Source organism: Nasonia vitripennis, chromosome 4 (assembly GCF_009193385.2).
Source record: "Nasonia vitripennis strain AsymCx chromosome 4, Nvit_psr_1.1, whole genome shotgun sequence".
NCBI lineage: Eukaryota > Metazoa > Arthropoda > Insecta > Hymenoptera > Pteromalidae > Nasonia > Nasonia vitripennis.
Genome location: NC_045760.1, coordinates 30,139,459 through 30,155,846, shown reverse-complemented (window position 1 = coordinate 30,155,846; position 16,388 = coordinate 30,139,459). Strand labels below are relative to the sequence as shown.

Below are 16,388 nucleotides of genomic sequence, written 5' to 3'. Positions count from 1 at the left end.
GTGTATATACGTATACTACTGCCGGTCTGTTCTTCTTCTTCGAGACTGTTCCGGCGATAGTTTTTCGCCGGTCTTTTCTACGACCTACACTCCATTTTTCCCGACGCTTCACCGGTTCAGCCCGTACGTACGGGTCGATCGTCGTTTCTTTCTCGTTTCAAGGTATGAAGGGAGGAGGTGAGCGTCTGTAGTGTGTATATAGTCAAGAGAGTATTGTATGCAAAAGAACGATTTCGAGTTCTTTTGTCTCCGATGCTGACATCGCTCTGGCAGTCGTTTTATGCCGTTTGTGATGGAAGGATTGTAAATATGAGGTGTAAGACATAGATATGAATTAAATTTGGTTTTTATTATTATATTTTTAAACTAGCAGTAAAACCATTATTTACAAAGCAACCTACAGCATTATTTATTTATTTATTTTTTTAACAAAAGTTCACATTATAACGCACATTACAACGCTTAAAAACTAATGGATTAAAATCCGATCCTTACACTATGTACTGGAAAATGCGCAACCGCAAGCTTTACTCCTTTGCTTTGAATAAAAAACAGCGGTGACTCAGATCCTTCGCTCGTTTCTTCAATGTCCATTGAGACCTGTGGTTTGGCCTTGTGATTTTCCCAATTGTGAACAACGTAGAGTACAAATATGAAGAGCAGGATAAGCAGGGTCAAGAGGTTGACGACTACTAGAACGACGATCAACAAAAAGTTTAACGTTAAATAATAATAAATTTCATTAATGTCTTATATCTTATTCTTATTATTTTGCGCTTTCAAACATTTGAAACATTCATCCTGTTGTACAATTCCTTAAAAATATAGTAATGAATCAATGCGATCATTCGCTAAATATAGGCTGAAAATCAATTATGAAAATCGAAAATCCAATAAATTTTTCTATTACATTAGATTAAAGTAAAATCATTTTTCGAAAAAAAAGTTAATTTCATGATACGTGCACGAAAAAAGCTACTTTCCATGCATGTAAAATGAATGGAAAATCGAGTTTTTCATAACAGCGGGAAAATACTTGTCACTTGGGAAGAAAAATCTTTTTCCTTGCAAGGGAGTAGTTTTTTCCTCACTCTGCAGCCTATCCGATGGATGTGTGTCGATATAAGTATTTACAAAAGTTTCAAAATTTTTTAAAAATTTTTGAAATTATCGAAATTCTTAAAATTTTTAATACAATATTGTTTTACTTTGAAAAGTCCTCGAATTTCCCATTTCTTTTATATGCATGATAAGTGGCCTATTCGTGCACTTATCATAAAAAGTAGGGTGTGCAACATGGGGATAGTGGCTTTTTCAGACTGATGATGATGTTTTGAGCACTCGTATCCGACTCCCACTCATGCTCATAACATCACCCTCGCTAGAAAAAGCCAATTTTTTCCCCTAGTTGCACAATATACTATTTTATAAGGGAATATCGGAGCCAGTGTGACCTCATCTCGAGCCGTAGTTTACATGGTTTGCCTACGATTTACTTCATTTTATCAAATATCATAATGATAATTGTTTGTTATTGTGTTGGTCACCGTGGCACACAAAGTTTTTATTTATTTACTAACTCAAATACTTTATTCGATTAAATGTTGTGTATACAAAAAGGACGGTCATCTGACTGATTCTCAGTTTCAATTTTCTCCCTCACTTCGCGGCGTAGTTTACATTTTTTGCGAATATTATTATTATTAATTACTTAGTTAATATAAATTATTATAATGGAAACCGCGCAACACTGCATTTTGTTGTTATAAACAATTATACTTATTTGTTATCAGATGGGGTGATCTTAAATTAAGATTTTCTTTTTGTAGCGTATAGTGAAATAATTGTAAAAATAAGTGTCGTAAGCTGCGAATTGAAAATAAGATAAATTATTTTTTGCACTGTTCATTTCTGTATATTTCTACGATTGTAAATAATATAAGCTATAATGCATCACACAATTTTAATAAAATACTCGTATAAATAAAAAAATGATTATTCCTGTCGTTTTAATCTCAATTCTTAATTCCTGAAAGAATAAAGCCAACACATTAACCTCATGATAAATGGCTTTGTCCGCACACATCAAAATAAAAAAAAAATCGTCGCACAGTACGTCATTGACACTAATAGCTGTAGTCGTAACGACGTCTATTAACGCGTCGTCCCGTATCAAGAAATTTGTCACCTGATTTCGTGCTCCACCCCATACCGAGTACACCCTCCGTCCTATACCGTCATCATAAGAATTAATTATCCGAAAAATAAACACCCAGTTTGCTCCACATAAAAAAAAAAAGCAGTACACCCTACACCCCTTACTCATTCCAATAATCGAACCCTCAACCAGCAGAAGCAGCGAAAGCAAAAAAGGGCAAAACAAACGCACGAGAAAATCCATATCTCAAAAACGCCACCTTCACCTCTCTACCTCTCTCCCTCCCTTTTACTTACACACCCTCACCCCTTGCGGACGCGAGAAACCGCCCCCACCGTGGACAGGTGCGGCGTGCGCGCAGCTCGAGCTCGTCCTCGACTCGCGCGCAGGTATTTTCGGGCGACCCTATGCCCAGCCTATACATACATGCAACTGCGCCGCCGCCGCCGTCGCCGCCGCCGTTGACGCGTGCGCGCGCCTCGGCTTTTGCCGCCGGAGTATGTATACGCTAGCTACAGTACAGTCTGGCACACTAACCGAGCTGGAGTGGGGCAGGAGAGCAGCGAGAGAAGAGTCCGGCCGGGTCCGCCGCAGTCTCGAGTGCGCCGAGCGTCGTCGGCTTGAGAGCATCGACAAATGTCCCGCGATTCCCTCTCTATACACTCAGAAACGTACATCACAAAGATAGATTGATGACTCGCGTGTCGCTCGGACTCGTCGCTGCGGATGACTGGAGGAAGTGGAGTCTCGTGGGACTCGAGTGATTTGCGTGCTTGTTTTCTTATCGGTGCAGTTTCCTTCTTTCGCCGATCGCTGCATCCTATACAGCCAGTCAGTATGGAGTGAGAGACTAGACGGTGCCACTTTTACGGAACACTCGCGCGCAGCTGGTCTTCTAACACCCCCTCCGGGGACTGATCCGCGGCTGATACGAGTAACAGGTATCTTTTTTTTTGTTTTCAATCTTCTGTTGGAAAATTCGAAAATCGATCATTGCTCGTTCTAATTCGTTCGTTGACTTACGCAATGCAGGTGCTTGCAGTGCAAGCTCGTTGGGCGCCAAATTCGCGGTGTACACTCGCGCACATCATTCTTCGAGTGCGTGCGCGGCGCAGTTGAGGGGTAAAACCGTAGTGCGTGGGAGCTTGCGTACGCGCGCGCTCTTCGTTGATAAAAAGTGTATACCATGTCGCGATTCGAAGCTTTCGAAAATATAAGGCGATGCAAAAGCTCTGCCAAGAACTTGTTGCTGCACGCGATGATAATATGCCACATACGAGGCATTGCTCGATCGAATCCGCGGTAGATCGCGGATATAAACTTGTTGCTCTGGCTCGATATTACACACACACACACACACAAGCTTCGACAATATCCGGTTATAGTCTTCTTTCAATGAAAACACTCGGCCCCCGCGCGTGAATTCCACGCGCCGTTTCTGACTACACTCGGCACGTATCCTATACTAGCTCTCGCTTACACCTCGCTATATAGTATACATATACACGGGCATCACCTTATCCAGCCGAGTTTGACCCACTTTTTCCTGACTTCCCCTTTGGCAAGTGATAAAAACCGATGTAGGGCTTTATAACCCGGTATCATCCGTGCGCCATGAATATCTCACGAGATTTGAATGTATATAGCTGTGTATTATACTACTATACTACAAGAGAGGAACTTGGGACGATGATGATGAGGAGGATAGCTTCTCGCGTACGAGATGTCTCTGACGAAGTGCGTCTTTGTGGCGCTAACTTTTGACAGAAGCTCGGGGGGAGATTATATGTATACGGCTGTACGGTGAAGCCAACTGGACGGAAGGTGTGTCTTGTGGCTTTAGGTATATAGGTATATGTATGATGGTGGTCGAGTTGAGGGAATTGCACCTCGGGCTTTATCAAGTCTAATTCCTGGAAAGTGTATAATCGAGGCTCTTAGTTTGCGTATCTTATGCTGAAATTATATGTAGGATTATGGAGGATTCTTGTTTTAAATTATTTCAGTAACTTTTGATAAAAAAATCTATTTTAGTTTATCAATTAAATACCAAAAACGTATTCACTCGCGAAATCCTCGTTTATCTCGTCTCCTACACTCGGCTACTCCTTGAAACAGACAAAGACACAGAACGAAGTACAGAATTTCACATGCATACGCACAATGAACCTTCCCGTACTTTCTTTCATATCACAACAACAGTCCTTTCGTGCACAAACGAAGCAGGTCTTTCCAACATCAAATAAGAGAGACCAACTTTCCTCCCCTTTCTCAGAGGAACACATCTGCAGTATATAATATAACTCGAGCTTATTCTCAGCCTCACGAGGCCGTAAAATCACGAGAAGCATCATCGTAGATTGCACGTGATAACCAGCAGTTCAATTTTCATACAAAATTGTGCGTAAACAAAGTCGCCTCGCAAGCATCATCAGGCAGAACGAGGTTTATTCTCGAGAAAAAAAAAGCTCGACGAGGGGCAGCACCGCTAGAAAGAGGATTATCCGCGCAGAGCCGGGGACGGAATAAATTTCCGAGCATTCACTCGTCCCACCGGACTGTCCGGGGCTTTATATTAGTTGACCCAGTGAGCCACGTCGGAGGGAGGAGAGAATTCCAAGTTTTTCCCGCTGAGTTACGAGCCCCACTGCGTGCGGATTTGCCTGGAGAGAGAAATGGGGCCGATCGAGCGACAACGCTGTAATGGCCAGCTTCTTCTTCTTCTTTTCTCGTCAAATCCGTGCGCGCGACACCTCGAAAACTAGCTCTACCCGATTTCTCGGGTAAAATAAACCGACGCGTCGACTCGGAGAAGGAAAAAAGCTCGCGAGTCATAGCCAGTGCGGGAGTGTGTAGGGACGCGATGATCGATCGCCGAGAGTCAGTATAGTTCCGAGAGTCGCTGCTCACTTGTTGCTGTTATTGCGACAATTATGCTGAAGATTTGATTATTCCCCGGCGATTCGAAATCCCATCACAGAGTCGCCGTCGCCCCCGCCTTCGCTGCGGCCTGCCCGCGAGAGCGTCAAGCTGGCTAAGATGAGCTTTGACGTTTTTCGTCGGGGATTTATTGAATTTTTTAAAAAGCAATTTCCTCCGCAACTGGGTTAGCGTCAGGTGTGTGTGAGGCGTCACCGTCGCTTTTGTTTGCTGAACGATGAGAGAGCTTTTTTATTGTCGGTGTTGTCTTACTCTTTAATTAAACTTGTAAAGTCTAAAAGCATAAATTCCAATAACTCGCGTATCATTAGCGCAGCTAAATGTTCGCCACGGCAACATCAATTCCGCCGATAACCGCAAGCATAGCTCGATGATATTACAGTCCATATCTCATGATCTGGACTAAATGAGAACTAACTAGCAAAAACGACCCCCTGCAAGCTCTGATCAGAATCCATACGATTTCACGACCCGCATAGGAATCTGCGCAATTAGACCGTGTTACTATTACTAGAAGCATAATAACGTTCTTATAGCACAGGGAAGACGAAAGCTCCTAATATCCCTCACTTTTACGCGCGAACACGCCTCCATTGCTCGTCTCGGATCCTGCACCGACGCGATTTTATACAACGACGTCAATCTCGCTGAAGCTGTACACACACACATACACGAGGATACTCTTTATCATCGTGTCTTCCCCCTCGCGTCCGTGTAACGAGCTGTTGACGAAACGAGAGTCGAGCTTTATTTCGTAAAACGCGAAGCTCCGTAACAAACGCAAAACTGTTGCACAACACCGACCGGCCGTTGCATAAAGTCCGCGTGTACACATCAGTGTGTGTTATACCTCGTGTAATAAAAACGTCAGCGGCACACTCGCAGCACGTAAAATTGATCAGTATAGCGGCAGCGTGGCTATAGAGCTTTTCAATTTAATCTTCATTCTCGAAGCTCTCCGCGGACGTCTTGCACCGCGCCTTCAGCTCGCGTGACGCCTTTTATCTTTCTTTGTGCTTTCCTTTGTGTATGCAGGCTGCTGTACCTTCGACGTTCCTTTTTCCTCTCTCGCATTAAGGATTCTCTTTCGATTTCTCTCCGCGTGTGAGAGACGTGTGGTCAAAAGCTCGGTCACTGTGCCACTTTCTTCAACGTATTCTCTTTGAGAGCTGTGTACTCGGAGGAAATTTTTCATACGAGGATTAAAAATCGCGACGTGTGTGGCGCGAACAATTGGATTATTCAAACGTGACTGGACGCTTCGGTCAATAGCCCGAGATCGTTTTCCATGAGAGAGCATGAGAAGCTTTTTTTTCTTTGTTCGCTCACGCGGTCGAAAAAAATTTTACCGGCTTGAGATGATCCTTTGTGCTATCCGAAGCTCAAACGTGCGGTAATCGAAACTCAGCTCCTCTCGATACTGGCAACGGCTATGGCCGGTAGTAGTCGGCTTTCTCGAATGAAGAAAGGGTCGCGGTATCCTATTCTATGCTTCCCGGGTATCGTGGTCAGAGCTGGAGAGGTTCTTCATTTAAAAAAAAAAAATATTCGATAAGAGTCAAGACTTTCTTCTCCCCTCCTCCTCCTCCTCTTTTTTGCGCCGACGACGACTGCAGCACGCGTTACGCCCTCCTCCGCAGATTTATAAGCGCAACTTTTTCCCCCCGCACGCGTATATGGCATTTGCACGCGCGCGAGCGCGCCGAGAATAAATCTCGAGTGAGACCGCGTGGAAAATCAAGTCCTCCTCGGCATCTGGCTCGGAAAATTTATCTACTGCCCCCTTCCGCAAGCTCTGGCCAGTTCCGTAACTTTTTCCACGATATAGCCGTACACGCACATTATATACTCGTCTCCGAGTTGGATGGGGAGAAGTTTTAAAAGAGAGAGAAACCTAATCGGAAACATAATTTATAATATACGCGCATACGCGTTATAAATATTTAAATTCGCGGCGAAAGGAACGAGCGAGCAATGGCAGTTTGATGCAGCCGCGACGAAAAATCAAATAAAATATCGTCGCGGCGTGTGACGCTCGCGCGCGGCTCTGATGCGAAGTCGATATTTTGCGCGCTACTTGAAAAATCGCATTTCCTTTCCCTCTATACAGCCAGAGCTATTTTCTATCCCGTCTTACGAACTTTCCTCCCGGAGAGCTTTGAATTTTAAAGTGTATACGCTTTCCGAATAATAATGCATGAAAGAATGATAGTATTTACGAATACGAATATGCCAATCAGCTCGTTAAATTACACCGGCTCGATAACCATCTGGATTTCGCCTCTATTTCCGACGTTTCATTCTCTCTCTCACTTGTGAATACTGAGCAGAGAAGCGAGCGATTTACAATAATAATTGTCTTATGTATTTCATGGACTTGATTGACACGCGTAACGCGCTTAACGCGCTCATTAGATTTCCGCGGCGAATTTTAAGCGCGACTCGCTGTGAAAACGTAATTTTCGTGTACTATTTGCAGTTCCAACTCGTTTCAACGTTTATGCTTTAACTCGCGGCCAGTTGGGTTAACTCGATGAGGAGAAGTTCGCTGGGTATAATTTGATTTATTTTGCACTGCCTTTTATGTGTGAGCACTTTTTGATCTTGAATTTCTCGTAGAGCTTTTTAATTTTTTTAAACGGGTTATACACGAGCATAATTATAATTACACGTGTATAATCCAACATCGCCGTGAGATTACATTCTGGGCTTTTCAAAGTAGTGGAAATTTATGGCGCGGTTTTTTCAAATAAAGCTTGGAAAAAATACGAAATAATCGTTCCTCGAGAACTACGATGCATTAAGAATATTTAATATCGCGCGTTACTCTCCGGAGTACATCGTATCCCACACATACGCACTCGCGCCCACACCCAATAAATCAGCAGTGGAGAAGGTATAGTCGCTCATGCGTTGCAACTCTGAAACACACGTGTACGCGTATACACCCTCGCTCAGGATGATTGCGATATATATTTTTTTTTCTATTTTCGCACTCGCGGGAACGACTTTTCTTTTAGCTTAATTGCATTGCCGTTACTCTCGGAATTTCAAGGCACTGCACGCGAATGGTTCTCGATAAATTTTTCTCCGCGCGTGAAAAAAAAACAGCGACGAATAAGCTTAAAATTCAAGAGATGAAACGCAAAATACGCAAGGAAATATATAGCCGAGAGAGGGAAGGGGGGCGAAGCGTTTCCGTGCAATTTCATCGCCTAATCGTCGAGCGCCGCCGTGACTCATGAGCCTGTCAGCTGTATTGTATACGTATGCGATGATGCAGCCCGCTATACTCGCGTTTACGTATAACACACACACACACAGAGAAGCTCGTCCCGCTTTAATAATGCTCTCGTCACTCGGCTATATAAGCCGATTTTCGGGAGAAAAATGAGTCCTTCTCTCCTCTCTGTGTGTTTATAATCCGCAGTTGTTAATTTTCGTGGTATGTAGCTTATAATATTTTCACCCAAGAGGAGAGAACGCTATAGGAGGATTTGCGGGCAGGTGAGGATATTAGTGGAACACGGATCTCGTCGATGGATCAAAATTTTTAATGAAAATCTCGAGCGCGGAGCTCCGCAAGTACCAGAACAGCCGGGAGTTTTTAAATAATCAAAGCGCGACGATATAGAGACTGCTGTGAAAGCATTTCGCGCTGTGTGTGTGTGTGTGGCTTTGAAAAGAGCTTGTAATCGACATGCGCACTGATAAAGCTTGAAAGCTTTTATTGGATCGGTCCTCGAGAGAGAGAGAGAGAGAGAAAGAGAGAGAGAGGATGACGTTTGACAAGATGGCTAATGGGTTTCGCGAAATGCACTTTTCAACTGCTGCAGCACGAGCTTTTTTTCGATTCGTACCGGAAAAAAAGCTCGAGCTCTGTATCGACGAGAAATTATTCGAAGCGATGATCGTCGCGAAATGGCCATAATCCTGTTAAGCACAGACCAGCCGATGCGCGATTAACGCGTGTCCAGTGCTTCTGACCATTAAATGTATTAGTATTATATACGAATGAGCCTGTTCGAAGAGGTGAGAGCAACGCCCACTGCGGATATAGATTGATGGCCACTGGATAAAATAAGAGGAGAGAGAGAGAGAGAGAGAGAGAGAGAGAGAGAGAGAGAGAGAGAGAGAGAGGGAAGGATTTATCGACCGAGTCTTGGGATACTGACGTTTTTTACAGGCGTTTCGACTCTGCATCGTGAAATATTCATTCTGGTGGACCCACGCGTACAGGCCAGCTTTTAGCTAGTTTTTGACTAAATTATGGCGTGTGTTTGATCCTTGGCTAGGATTGAAAAAAGATTTTGAGGTTATGTGCCATACATTTATCCAACCGCGCGCACTTGTAAAATGACCAGTCATTGACCATCATCTAGTCAACAGTTGACCAACATACTCCTAACGTATTTTTCAAGTATCCAGCTAGCGTAAAATCACACCCGAAGAATGTCGAAGCCGATTTGCGCAAATCGATCTCCCGCGTGCAAAACGCGCATTAATTCCCTCGTCCCCCTGGCGGCGGCCATCAAACTTTAAACGCGTGATCAGTTCGTCGGCTGTCACACATCGAGAGCGCATTATGCCGAGCGCCGATCGCTGATTGAGTTTCTCATCCGCTGCGCGCTTTGATTTTGATTTTCGATTCGTGCCTAATTTCCAGCCCAGCTCCGTGAATCCCGTCCGCAAATAAGCGCGACGGTCGCGTCGCGGTCGGATTGACCCGAATACTAAGCCGTCGGTGCACGACGAAACGCACTCGAGAATCTCGAAGAATTTGCAAGTACGATAACGAACTAGATGCTGCATGATTCTTTTTGATTAACACAACGTTCCTCTCCTCAGCGAAATTCGCGTAATGAAAAACGGCCAGCTAAGTCTGCCGCGCATTTTATCTTTACATAATTGCACAGCGTAAGGCAGGGTGAGAAAGAAAAAAAATGGAAAAATTGCTCGTAACGAGGCCTGGGCTGAAGAGGAGCGTTTATATATAGCTTATACTCCGAGAAAACTCTGCCGCGCCCCTCTCGTCGCTTGTTTCCGAGCGCAGCGTAAAAGGGATTACTCCCTCTCTCTCTCTCCTTCAAGATCGTCGGCTGGGAAACGCTGGAAAATAAGCGGGCTTTGCAGGGCTACGAGTGTGTCGCTTGAAGTTTTTTCGAAGGAGGATGGAATTCTCGCGGGAATTTCGACTTGATGAGGTTAATTTCGAACTTCGGGATATACGAAACGGTATTGTTTATTCAGGTGTACACGAGGAGGAATCTTGAGCAAATATTGATCAGCTATATAGAGTAAAATTCGCTTAAAAAGCCTAGCAGGACTGGTTGAGTAACATTTATAGTCAACGAGTTAATATTTACTGATAAATAATAAAAAATTGTAGAAGAGTGTCAGGAATCGACCCCGTATGTTTGCTTTTTTGCTTAAGACCAAGTTCAGTAATTCTTGCTCAAGATTTCAACCCGTGTAACAATAAGCAAGTTTACCGAAGAGTCGCACGACTGTGTTAATATTTATGTCCGCTACAATAGCTTTTCCTATAATTCACTGGAAAACAAAACCGCCTTAGTCAGCAACTGCTGAACCACGAGTCGAGATCTCGCGTCGCTCCACAAGCTAAACAGCTAAACTTTATGTATCCGGTGCGTTACTTTCGACACCCGCATAGAAACTAAAGTCGTCGGCACCTTTTCGCGCGTCTGTATGGCTTCATCAAACTTTCGAAATTACCGAACGCGCTTTATTGTACCCACAAAACACGCATAGTGCGCGCGAGAGCTTGTTTACCGCGTCGCGAAAACTTTCACTCGGTGGGGGATGATTCGATTTTTAGCGGTTAAAGTGGACTATTCTGCAGTTGGAGTTATACGTCGAGCTTGTACGCGATTATCTCTGGTGTGTAGTTTGGGCGAAAGTGAGCGCTGACAGTTTTGAAAGTGGAGTTTTGCGGCTGTCCGACCAGTCGGCGGCTTTACCACTTGGATGACGCGAAGCTAAACGCGACTGATGTACACCGCAATGGGCTGATGTACGTTAGAAAAACTTTGTAGAAGCGATGCTTTTTACGGAAATAATCCAGTCGTAAACTCTACCTCCCATATACTTACGTGCGTTACAAGCTTCGAAAAAGCTCGCGCGAAAATCCCTTCGGAGCCCGCTAATAACCTCGTCGATTTAACGATCTGCTCCGTCGTGCAGTCGTTGCAGAAAACGAGCAGCCATCTCTTTCGTCCTGAAATCTTTATCAGTCGGAACACAGAAGCTTTAACTCTAGGGCGACGATAAACGCCCTGGCGAATTCGAAATTTCAACGGGAGCTTTACGAGTGCGTGCGTTATCTTACGGGCTGTGGCTTTGGTTTATACGCGTCCGATGCGTATGTGTTATACTTTCTGGCTTCCGTTGGATGTGACGCGCTGATTTTATTGTATGCGAGAGGAAATTTACGATTCGGAATACTGCGCGCAGGTTAGATTTAGTGCGATTTTGATATTTCGATACGCTGCGGAGTTACGTTCTATTGTTTCCCATCTATATACGACGCGCATAGACGATCGTGTGGAGAACGGAGGAAATATTTTTTGATTGGATTATTTTTTAGATAAATGTAAATCACTCCGATTATCAATACTTCGTATTAAAATCCAGCAGTTATAGCTTGAGCGGTACAAGCAGACTTGAAACAAGACAGTTCTGGCATAGATGACGGGCCCCTATATCTAGGCTCTGCTACGCAGAAAAGGATGAGGGTGAGAGGAAAGTGCCTATGCGTCATTTATGTTCATATATGAGATACACCCGACGTACGTCATTTCGTTTGTGATAAGAGATCCAAATGTTAATCAACTGCACTAATTGTCAGTGGACATAAATCACTCGAAAAAAAAGCATCGACGACACCCGAAATTCCTCTCAAATTAACCAACCGCCCACACTTTTGCAACTGCATATCGAAACTGCAAATACCATTTCCCCGCAAACGAATTTCTCCACCTGTACCATCGCATCGGGTGACGTCCACTGTACGCAACAACGCCATCAGCTCCCACGTGTATCTTTTTGTTCGTCGCTCTCTCTCTCTCTCTCTCTCTCTCTCTCTCTCTCTCTCTCTCTCTCTCTCTCTCTCTCTCTCTAGCTCCAAAGCGCGAAAAATATATATACACGCAGCCTCGTACTGCAGAGCTTAATTGAGCCTCGCAGCCCCGGGGCCGAGTTTTATCTCTGTTTATTTTACTTTCGTCCGCCCGCGCAACGTTTCGTTTTTTTATTTATTTTCAAGCGCCACTACGCTCTGCGTTATCAACTCGCGCTGTTTTTCCTCCTATACTCTGGATTAATGAGTAGACTTCGCTGGAAAACTGTTATCGACAATCGCTCGCCTTGTAATCGCGGCTGCAGCGACGAAAATTAATAAAGCTGCGCAATATCGTCGATCCTGCGGTGACCCACTGTTGGATTTACGTTTATGTGAACAGCGTAGGCGTAGCGTAGTTTTTCGAGAAAAAAAAAACAATTTCCGATTGATACAGACCACCGCAAATATCGCATTACGCGAGTGTACACACGCAGCTCGAGAGAAAGGCTGTTATAGCCGGGGCTTACCGAATCAATTTCAATAAAAACAAGCTCGCAAGCTCGAACGAAATTTCAGCGGGCCACACTTTAACAACTCGTCGATGGATATCCCCAGCGTAGTCGAGAGGTTTAGAGGAAAAAATCCCGCTCGGCTTACACTAAGCCCTGATCCGGGAAAAATGTCTGCGAAAAAAGTGGAGGGCGACACCCAGTCGTAAAGAGCGAAAATCGCGCGCGGCGTCCTCGAGGCACGACGATCTCCGCAGAGCTGTTTGCACTGCTTTCAGGGAACCTGCCCCCGAAGAGAGAAAGACACATACACACCAGGCAAACGCCGAGGATTAGGCGGACCTCTCGGGGACTTACACGTATACGTGCGCGACGCTGCGGTTGTTCGCTCGCTCTCTCTAAGCTCGCGATAACCGACGAGCTTGCAAAAAGCTCTCCGCGGGCGTATGTAATGGGGGAAAAGTTACTGGTCGTTGTAAAAATGCTTTTTCACCCGGCTCTGCGATTGTTGATTCATGAAAAATGAAAAACAGTTCGAGCTCCCGGGAGTTTGCAAGCTCGAAGTTGGAAAATTCAAAGTTTGCCGCGGAAACGGAAAAACCGGAGCAACTTTCATTTTACCCCTCGCTTGCGTCTTGGCCGAGTTCACTTTGCCAACTTTGTCGCGCGTCTTCCCCCCCCCCCTTCTCGCCATCCACAATTGCGTTGCCGGAGCTTATTCCCTCGGCGGCGGCAGTTTTCTTTATTAACGTCGCGCGCGGTCGAATTACGTGCGAATGTATACGTGTACACAGCCGATAGTTTTCACGGCGCGATAATCGATGAGTCAATTACAGGAGTGGTGTAGCGGAGCAGCTGCCTTAATGTTTTCTCCTTATCGTATAACGATCCGTTTCCCATCGGATATCGGCCGGTTATTATAATGAGTTGCCTGAGAAAACAGGGAGGTACATCCCAATCAAATCATCAGGTAGACAGCTGTTACTATAGATGCAAACAGAGTTTATATTTAACGAGCTTTATCAATTTAATAGCATGAGCGGCTCGAGCAGGTCGTAGAAAATATATGAAAAATATATGCCGTATATGCACTGGGCTGGTGGATTTTGATAGGGGGAGTGGGGAAAGCACCCGTACGCCATCTGTCTTCGGTTTACTCTACCTATAGATATTGATTCACGGAGCATCGGGTATCCTACTGTTTTGAATCACGCACGCGAGGTAGGGTGTATCGAATGTCCCGGATAATTACGCAGAGCCGAAGTAACCCGAGTCAGCCAGGTCTCTATAGTCAGATCGTTCGGTTAGCTGCTTCTAGTATTTTCAACGTATAATTCACACTTCTTTGATTCGACTGGCGACAGCGAATTGAAAAATTTAATCTTCATCCAACACAAGCAATTAAGAAAACTGTCGCGCAATTTTTCCCGCCTTATAATCCCTTCCCTCGCGAAGCCGAGAAGGAGGAAGGAGCGAGCCGCGAACTTTTACAATCATTCACAATTATATCGCAGGGGAAATTACACAAGTTCGCGCTTCATAAGCCCAAAGCGCGCGAACTCGGAAGAAGTGCGAAGTAGCCGAAAGGAAGAAGCAAAAAAATGAAGGAATTAACGAGAAAAACCGTTTCAAGCATATAGTCGCGAGATTAAGAAAGAAATTAATTAATTTACAAAAAAATATACAAACGAGAATCACAGCTCGAAGAACAATAGTCGTCTCCAAATCTCGTTATGTTTCTCACCTTCACATATATACCCTTACACAACAACGCCAGCAAACGGAAGTTCAGCCCAGAGGGCTCGAAAGCTCGACTGGAACGAATTACGCCTAGTTTTGGTCGTGTCGCTGCGTCTAGCCGCAAACACGTGCATAAGAGAGAGAAAGCGTAATCAACAGTAATTATATTAGCAGCAATTAGGTCGACATGATTAAGCACGTAGACGCCGGCAAAGTAGGAGACGCAACGAGAGCAGCAGCGACGACGACGATTGTAATCGTAAATACGACACGTGTGTGTGTGTGTGTGTGTGTATACGTTACTTTCTCCATTAGTACGCCGCGCATATTTCTTCATTTGACGCGAGCTCCCGCGAAATACAGATGCGCACCGCTGGAATACAAACGATCATTGCGTTTTATGGCCGGGACAGTTATTCTTTTTCGTTCTTTCCTGCGGCCTGTATCTCTCTCTCTCTCTCTCTCTCTCTCTCTCTCTCTCTCTCTCTCTCTGGAGATTGAGCGGGTCCGCGGTGAATCACGAGGCTTTTTTTTTTGGTTTGCGTTGCTGGTCAACTCAGTTCCGAGATAAACGTGTGCATAGGTGCAGGGACGTTCTATTATAACGATGTAAACGCGAGGAACTTTTGACGCTGGGAAATTTGCTCTACACTCGAGAGCTGCAGTGTGGCGCGGAACTGCGTGAGTCAACATCGGGAGGTTCGTGTATAAGGTGGTGAGCAAGGGGAAATGGGTCAAGCGAGTTTTCCTTGTTATAATTAAGATTTGACGCTGCATAGAGTCCTGTACCTGCGTGTATTGTGCTCCGTAATCGCTATAACAACAAAATTTTTTTTTCTTTTGTTTCAGGTAAGAATTTTTCGAGAGCTTATGGTTATTCGTAAGTATTTTTTACGTTACACACATAAGTCAAATTCCTCCGCTCCGAAGCTTCTGAAAAACGACGACGTCTGCTCGTGAAGCTAAATTAGGCTTATCGACGTGTGCGGCTGAAAAATCACGAGAGATAACGAGGCGGAGCCGCAAAGACAAATCGAACTTTATGAATTCATACGGGGAAGACGAACACTTTTTGGCGGTGGAGCGTAAAAAAAGAACACGCGCGCCTTTTATCGAATATCAATTTTTACACAAGCCCGATCTCGACTCGGCTGTGAAATTTTATCGGCTCTTTGTTCGAGGCGTGGTCGCGGGGGGGGGGGGCTGAGATGCATGTATGGATGGCTTTTTTCTTCTTCGAGGCCTTTCCATCTTATTCTTCCAAGGTTGGAATTCGCTAATTAAGATTCAGGACCTCGCGACGACTTTCTTTTTTAAGGAGCAACCGCGTAAAATGAAAAATGATTCGAAAGCTTTATAAGGTAGATCTATCTTCGTCCCTGCTGGCCTGATGTCGACTCGTATAAAACACGAGCGCATTTATACAAAGTGTGCACAGAAGCCCCGAGTCTTCTTATAACACTCGTTATTCCGGCCTCGAGTCCTCAAGACTGGATTTTAACGGCTGGAAGCCGAGGCGGACAGTCGTTATTTTTAACGAAGGTAAAACGATACGCAATTGTCTTTTACGAGAGGCTGCCGACGTTAATTGCGTGCGTTGCTCCGAGGAAAGAGTGGAACCACTTCCGGGGAAAGATAATTATGTCGTTCTTTTTTTCTCCTTACTCTCTTCAAGCGGGAGAGAGATTGCGTTATTCTTGGGGTTTCCTCGGTGGTTTGCAAACGCTCAATAATTAAAATGCGCTGAAAGCTGGCGCGTAAGTGCGACCACCGGGTATACAAACTTCTTCTCTGTTCTTCTTCTCTATTAACGACGCTTTACGCCTCGAGGAGTAGGTACTTTTATTCCCGGCTGGATTGCATTAACAGATTTTACTTTGTCGCAGAATTTTGCTCTTTTTGCTGTAAATATTTCAGTCTGCAGGGGATACCACAGCGAGATAAAATGAGAGGACGAGTT

The 16,388-nt window shown here is 44.7% G+C and overlaps 1 protein-coding gene across 8 annotated transcripts in view; it reads left to right on the top strand.

Annotated features, from left to right (window-relative positions):
• The first annotated feature begins 2,674 nt into the window (after positions 1–2,674).
• Positions 2,675–16,388, top strand: part of LOC100680230 — a 66,419-nt gene continuing 52,705 nt past the window's right edge. For 3 of the 8 annotated variants that reach the window (XM_016989863.3, XM_016989862.3, XM_008216590.4), the window contains exon 1: positions 2,991–3,099. The gene's annotated coding sequence lies outside the window, so the exon portion shown is untranslated. Of the gene's footprint in view, positions 3,100–16,388 lie in introns of all 8 variants that reach the window. The other 5 variants (XM_016989865.3, XM_016989864.3, XM_032599309.1 and 2 more) reach the window with 4 other exon arrangements.